General features: G+C 28.6%; 1 long non-coding RNA gene across 3 annotated transcripts; it reads left to right on the forward strand.

The window, feature by feature from the left end:
• Positions 1-972: 972 nt before the first annotated feature.
• LOC115881834 lies at positions 973-6,262 on the forward strand. 3 transcript variants are annotated; one of them, XR_004050095.1, is made up of 9 exons: positions 973-1,126; positions 1,187-1,312; positions 1,620-1,782; positions 2,151-2,416; positions 2,734-2,950; positions 3,007-3,127; positions 3,208-3,348; positions 5,089-5,249; positions 5,911-6,262. It is a non-coding gene; the product is annotated as an uncharacterized LOC115881834 (long non-coding RNA). The 3 variants fall into 3 exon arrangements; XR_004050096.1 differs by having other exon boundaries at positions 2,190-2,416; XR_004050094.1 differs by having other exon boundaries at positions 2,248-2,416.
• Positions 6,263-6,809: the final 547 nt, after the last annotated feature.

The raw sequence follows: 6,809 nt of genomic DNA on the forward strand, positions 1-6,809 counted from the left end.
AGGGCGCTGTTTCGCAAATTTAAATGACCCGGTACATATTTTACTGCTTTTATTTCCGCATCCGTTTTAGTCCCCGCCTCCCGCTAGTCCCGCTCTACGCGACGCCGCGGCAGTAGTGATGGGCAAAACCAGTACAATTGGTTGTACTAGCACACTTCGTACAGTACACTTAATTGTATCGTACAGTGCGTGTCGTACAATTGTACGACGAGATTCACGAGATCAAGGGCGGACGGCAACGGAGTAGAATGAGTATGAGTCACCCGTAACAGAAGCGTACGAGTACAGTTGTACAAATATAGGACGAGACTTGGGGATAGCACCGGTCGCGTGTTATTTTATATTTCTCACGTCTCTAGCTATACTTATTATGTTGTACGATACGTACATATTTACTATGCTACTATACTTTATACTTTACTAATGTACCTAGTAATAAAATCTACAAAATAGCAATACCTTCAGAATTGTTTAACTATAATTATTATATTTTTATATCGATAAATCAAGTTCTAGAATACCTAGGTATATTTTGAATTTAAATTGAAAATCCTAAAAAAATTACCTATTTGAATTAGGATATTAGAAACTAGGCATATTAGGCTTACGTAGATAGTACCTATAAACTACAAAAATAAATCGCTACTAATTTTCAAGTTAAACCGCAGTACTAATAAGGTAGCACACCCTATAATATACACAGTACATCAATTCAGTACGTGCGTATTACTGCGTATGTAGTGTACGTATTTTGGTTTAAAGCTAATTTAACCAAGCAACAGTTCCCGTAGTATGTTGTGTTGCCGGTCCCCGGTCCCCGGTCCCCGGTCCCGGGTCCAGTGCTTGCAAAGATGCAAAGTACAATGATAATGGTGGATTGTACGTTTCGTACAATAAAATTGTACGACACGTACACCGTACATTGAAATGTATCGTACATTTTGTACGACACGCACACGTACTTCCCATCTCTACGCGGCAGCCATTGTTCATATTCTCATATCAAATATCGATTGTCGATTTGATTTTTCGCTTGCGAATTTCCAAATTATTTGAGTTGTATTAGCAATATTATGTGTGTTTAAGTGATCACTAATATCCTATATATTGCGCGAATTACCCAGAGGTATCTATTAACCACAATAATTAGTGAATTTCAACGCAATTAGTTAATTTTTATTTGAAGACCAACATGGGAACAAGGCCTATATTTCGCTCAAGAAAAATGTTGTATTGATAGATCTATGGAGGAAATAACAAAGATGAGTCCAGAATTTAGCCAAAATGCATAATTTTCCAAAAATACTGAAAAGTAAGTACATATAAACATATGTTTAGTATTGCAATAAAACTGATAAAATTTTCTTCTCCCGGTGATGGGAGAAGCCATGACAAAAAAGTCAAAGATAATTCTACTACGAAAATACAATATTCTTTGCCTGAGGCTAGCCAGCTTAGCTTGTTTAAAAATGCTATATTAAAAACACATTTGTGAATTTTATTTGTAGATGGACATTTGCTGTTTATAAACTTTCGAGTCAGATATTAACTTTCTTTGAGGATCAGCTATATTTTAATAATTGAGGAGTAAGAAAATTAATAATGTTTTGTATTTGTAGACCAAAAATATGACAAGAATCTTTGAAAATATAACACAATGCCTTTTGTAATTATGTTGTTTTGTGATGATAGTAAAATTTGGTTGATATAAAACTGAAACATAACTATTCCTGCTCTATGAATGACTCTGTGATAACGTTACCCAGGATTTAACTAATTCAGGTGAGCAGTTAAGCCCTAGGCTCTAGTATATATTTTTTCAAGTTATTTAAAATACAGGGTTGTAAATTAGCTTCATATCTTTCTTCATATCTTCTTCTTTTTCAAGTGTTATATAGTTTCACTTCCATGTTTTTATAAAATATGCAGGGAATATTACACTAAATTTTAAAATAATATTTTATATGTCAAATAATACCAATGTTTTTTAAAATATGGCCATTTTTAAAGATTAACTTTTCTATACATTTAAAAATCACAAAATTGTAAATTCACATTTTCTTTTTAATTCAACGTATGTATAAAACTGTCCTCACATTTGATTTATACAAAGGTACTTTAATTTCAAAATATTTATTGATATTTTGCAGCTCCATCAGCACAATAAATCATGTTATGTAATTTTGTAGAGAAAAAATACAGTATTTTATTTTCTAATGGGACTAATAACAAAATTGAACATTGCAGCATAATCAGGTTTCGCTAGACAAGAGAAATATATGACCATGAAAGTGTATAGAAGATAGGCCTGAAAATAATAATATTCACTGTTAAAATAAAATAAAAGTGATTCAAGTTATAAAAGAACTAACCAGTGTAGAAAATTCACTTTCAAAAAGAAAACATAAAAATGGTTGTAAGTAAAGAAGCTTATATTCTATTATTTCTTTATATAAACTATTTTGTTTTATTTATAACATCCTAGTTTAAATAAAATATTTCCTATTACTACTTTGGTAAATAATTTTAAGTAATCGGGTCTAATCAATTTTAAAATAGTTAGAAAATAAATTTGTTATATTCGAACATATATTTTTTTATATTTTATATTTAATTTAATAGGTAATTGTTTATATTAACTTTTACACATGTATTTATAATCTCTTAGTTATAAGTATTTATAAAAAGATCGTGTTGCAGATAGAGGTGATAAGCAATATGTAAAATTTGTAGGTACAGTTAAAGTGGAATGAACTGATATTTTTATAGAAACAGAACAAAACTACTAAAGGGAAACGAGGTGAAGAGCTGTATGACAGATGAATCCGTCACTTGTCTTGTGGAAAACATGCTTTTCTTATGGTTAAGAAGTGGTATATCATCTTCATGTTCTTTCATAATTGAAGCACCATCATTGTGTATCATGTAGAAAAACTGCCGACATTCATAGGTAATCCCAAAGCGTAATATAAAATAATTTACATCCTATATTCCCTATATTTGTAGGAAATGTCAGTCACAAAATCTGAAATATAGGGTAAAGGAGCCTCACTGCAACTTCTGATAAGACTATCAGAGAGGATAATATACAATCAGAGAGGGTAAAACATAAAGAACGGACTATCTGGTAAACTATTTTTTTTTGTCTTCCAATATTGGTTTTCACATATTGGAAAAAATTCATTTATTAATTTACCTTTGTTTTAGTGATTTCAAGATAGTGAAAATTCACACAAGAATATCTATATACTTATTTACCTTATGAGTCTATACCCAACAGAAAAATAAAAGTGCTAGTAGATAGTGGGATAAATTTAAAGGATAATATAATATTAACTCAAAAATTAGGTAAGGAACTAACAGCGCTTTCAGATTAATACCATCGAAGGTGTAATCTTGCTATACAGGGTTATTCACCTCATTCGACACGGAGTATTGTAGCCAAAGATTTTGAATTTTTCCAAATTATAAAAGATTTGGGTTTGTTTAAGGACTATTAGAGCTACAATTTAAACGTACTTTTGTAAGATACAGATTGTTCCGAATAAATAAAAAATACCAATGTTGTATTTTTTTAAATGGAACACTCTCTATATTATGAAATTTTTAGTTTCTCCAATTAAAATAAAGATAACTTTGATTAAGGTTTATCTCACCTAAAAATGCAGTAACAATTTTAATGCTTTATTTCTCTAGGGGTATTTAAGTTTTTAAAACCAAATATTGTACTGAAGTTTTTCTGTTTTCTAAATTTTGTGTTGCAATAATAAAAATAATACTATCTTATACAGAGTGTCTAAAAATTTTATTTTATATTAAAATTTATTTTAAATAATTACTAGCTTTAAACGGCAATAACTTGTTTAATTTAAATGGAACACCCTGTATATTTTACGTGAATCAGATGCACAATTTAATTGTATTATATAACGTTTTACCTATATCTTCAAATTCTCATAGAAAATGCATTTTCTTATAATATTGACATTTTAGACTGTACCGATGCTAAAAACGATAATATTGCTAGCCCATTTGTTTACAAAGAGATAACTATTTAAATCTTTGCAAAAGAGTGTACCATTAATTAAATATACCACCATTATTTCCGCCCAAATATTAATTAATCACATTTAATTGTGTTAGTTAATAAATTATTATAAATAAATGTAGATTTGAATCAGAAATCAATATATTAAAAAGTTATGAATATGAACGTCTCTGTTATTATAAATAAGCATTTATCAAAAAATGACATAAAATTTAGGTGTTACTTTTACCACATTGTCTAATACACATACAAAATTCAGTTTTTTTTAGTACTGGAGCAATTATTAATCAACGCAAATAGTCAATTAATGTATGTAGTTCGAATACTGAGATCATATTAATTAGTCCTCTTTTACATCTACTTAACTAGTGTTTGATATTTTTATTTATTTGGGACACTGTAGTACTTGTTGCAAATAATTATAAATAGTCCTACAACAAATCCAAAACTTACAATTTGTAAAAATCTAATCGTTTGGCTACAGTACATTACTCCGTGTCTAATGAGCTGAATAACCGTGAATTAATTAAACCAACATTTATAAGAACGAACAATAAATTTTATAGAATTAATCTCAAATACTAAAATACCAAATAAATCTATTATATTTAGTATTGTAGAAAATGCTGATGTTCATACAACCATCTGTTCCAACGCACTATGATTCTCTGAAATAATGCTACAATCCAAAATTCGATATTTTTCATTGGACTTAGATTGGATGTAGGACGTAGATTATAATATTTTTTCAAGAAGTACTAATAGAAGTATTTAAGTATAAAAATATCCTTGGTGTAGCATATAAAATATCGGTATTCTTAATAGATGGTTATTTTCTTTTAATATGATATTTAGTCAACATTAACAACTATCAAACTAAAAATTTCAAATTTTCAATGTTTATGTTTGTTTATATATTAAACCAACAGGAATAAATTTTTAATTTGTCATGAAAACAGCTCACATTACAGAACACATTACAGATCAAAACATATCACAATTACATAAAAAAATGACATAACCAGTATTATATTTTCTAGGTGAACTATGTTCTAAAACAAATTGCAGCACCATCAGGGTTAACATAAACATATGTCATCAAACAAATATACACTCTTCAGTTTTTAGAGCAACATGACCAAGAAGCAATTGTAGGATAGTATTGAAAAGGAATATGCACTCCTAAGGAAAATGACATGGGGTAATATATCCCAGTAATTTCAATAAACAACAAATTAATATGCTGAAATAAAACATCTATTAGTTTCAAGTTTCATTGTCTTTATTTAATGTTGATTTTTTGTACAAAATTTCAACATTAAATATAATATTAATTAAAGAAGATATTTTATTTCATAATATGTCTTTGTCTTCCACTTTCAAATAAAAAAATGTATTCCTCATATGGTCTTATACGAGAATTCATATATGGCATACTGCAATTAATTATGTGTAATTTTTATTAGTACAGTCTGACATTCTTCTAGCTCTTCTAGCATATACATACATAAAGAAGAAATACATATTTTGTAACCCTTTTAATTTTCAATTTTTTTAAGACTTTAAGGAATATATTTTATTTTACTATAATTAGGTATGCACCTAATAAACACCTTAAAAACCTAAACATGGAAACCTTAGAAAGAATGTTCTTTTTAATTTTTAAGGTGTCCGATCGATTTTAAGGGTAATCCAATCGGAAATTGAAAGAAAGTACGGTAAATCTGATCATAAAAACTAAATAATTTTGTGAAACAGTTTAATCGCATAATACCCCAGACACCATAAAAACTAAAACATGCCAAATCCGGATGTATGGAAACCCTAATTCATTCACATCTAATAATACTTTTTTTTTCAAGGATGGACACAGGATAAAAATTTGTCAATGTATTGAAAAGTTTTCTTTGGAAGGAGTTTCGGATGCGGCCACGTTGTTTCGCCGTGCTGAATGTTTGTGTTTCCACGTGGACCCTAACGTGCGTTAAGCATATGGCACGTAAAGCTTTTTCCCTGATGTCATGGTTTTTTCATATGAAAAAAGGCGGATATTCCATTTTTTACTGTTTTTTTACTGCAACATTTGTATCTCAAATGTTTGTTTTATTTCCTTGTACCATTTATTTATTATTATGTTTATTTAAAATTATCATTTTATTGTAACATATTTGAAAATATTATTTTTTTATCTCTTAATAAATAATTTAATTCTTATATTAGTCTTTTATTTGGTAATTATAATATATATATAAAAATATTTAAATTCAAATAAAGGCGCGCTTTTTGAATCGCTTAGCGCCGATCGCAGCACCAACTATCTCCAGATTCAACGGATCCGTCATTGGATTTTTATATATAGCTATTAGAGAACCAGTTATACACATTGACTTGGGCATCTCGTAGTTATCTCTGGTAGTAATTGTTAATTTTGAAGTTTAACCAAAGAATATACCTAGCTAGAAAAAGAATGGACTCTGCCATACTGAAAAATGGTCCTACAGAAGTGGTGCCATCTATTGAGTAGGGCTTGTTTTAAATGGATCGAAGCGCGGGCTTTTTAAATGAGCGTATTTATTGAATTTTGCTCTAAAATAATTAAATTTGATTATTAAATCTTATTTTTTACACGAATTCAATAATACTAATAACAAGTACCGTTGTGATGTGTAAAAAATAAGATTTAACAGTATAATTTATACAATTATTAAATAAAATTAAAGCCAAACATGTGTAAATAATATTTATTATTTGAAGTTTTTAT

The sequence above is a fragment of the Sitophilus oryzae genome, unplaced genomic scaffold, assembly GCF_002938485.1.
Source record: "Sitophilus oryzae breed Bouriz unplaced genomic scaffold, Soryzae_2.0 scaffold_1743_pilon_pilon, whole genome shotgun sequence".
Taxonomy (NCBI): Eukaryota; Metazoa; Arthropoda; class Insecta; order Coleoptera; family Curculionidae; genus Sitophilus; species Sitophilus oryzae.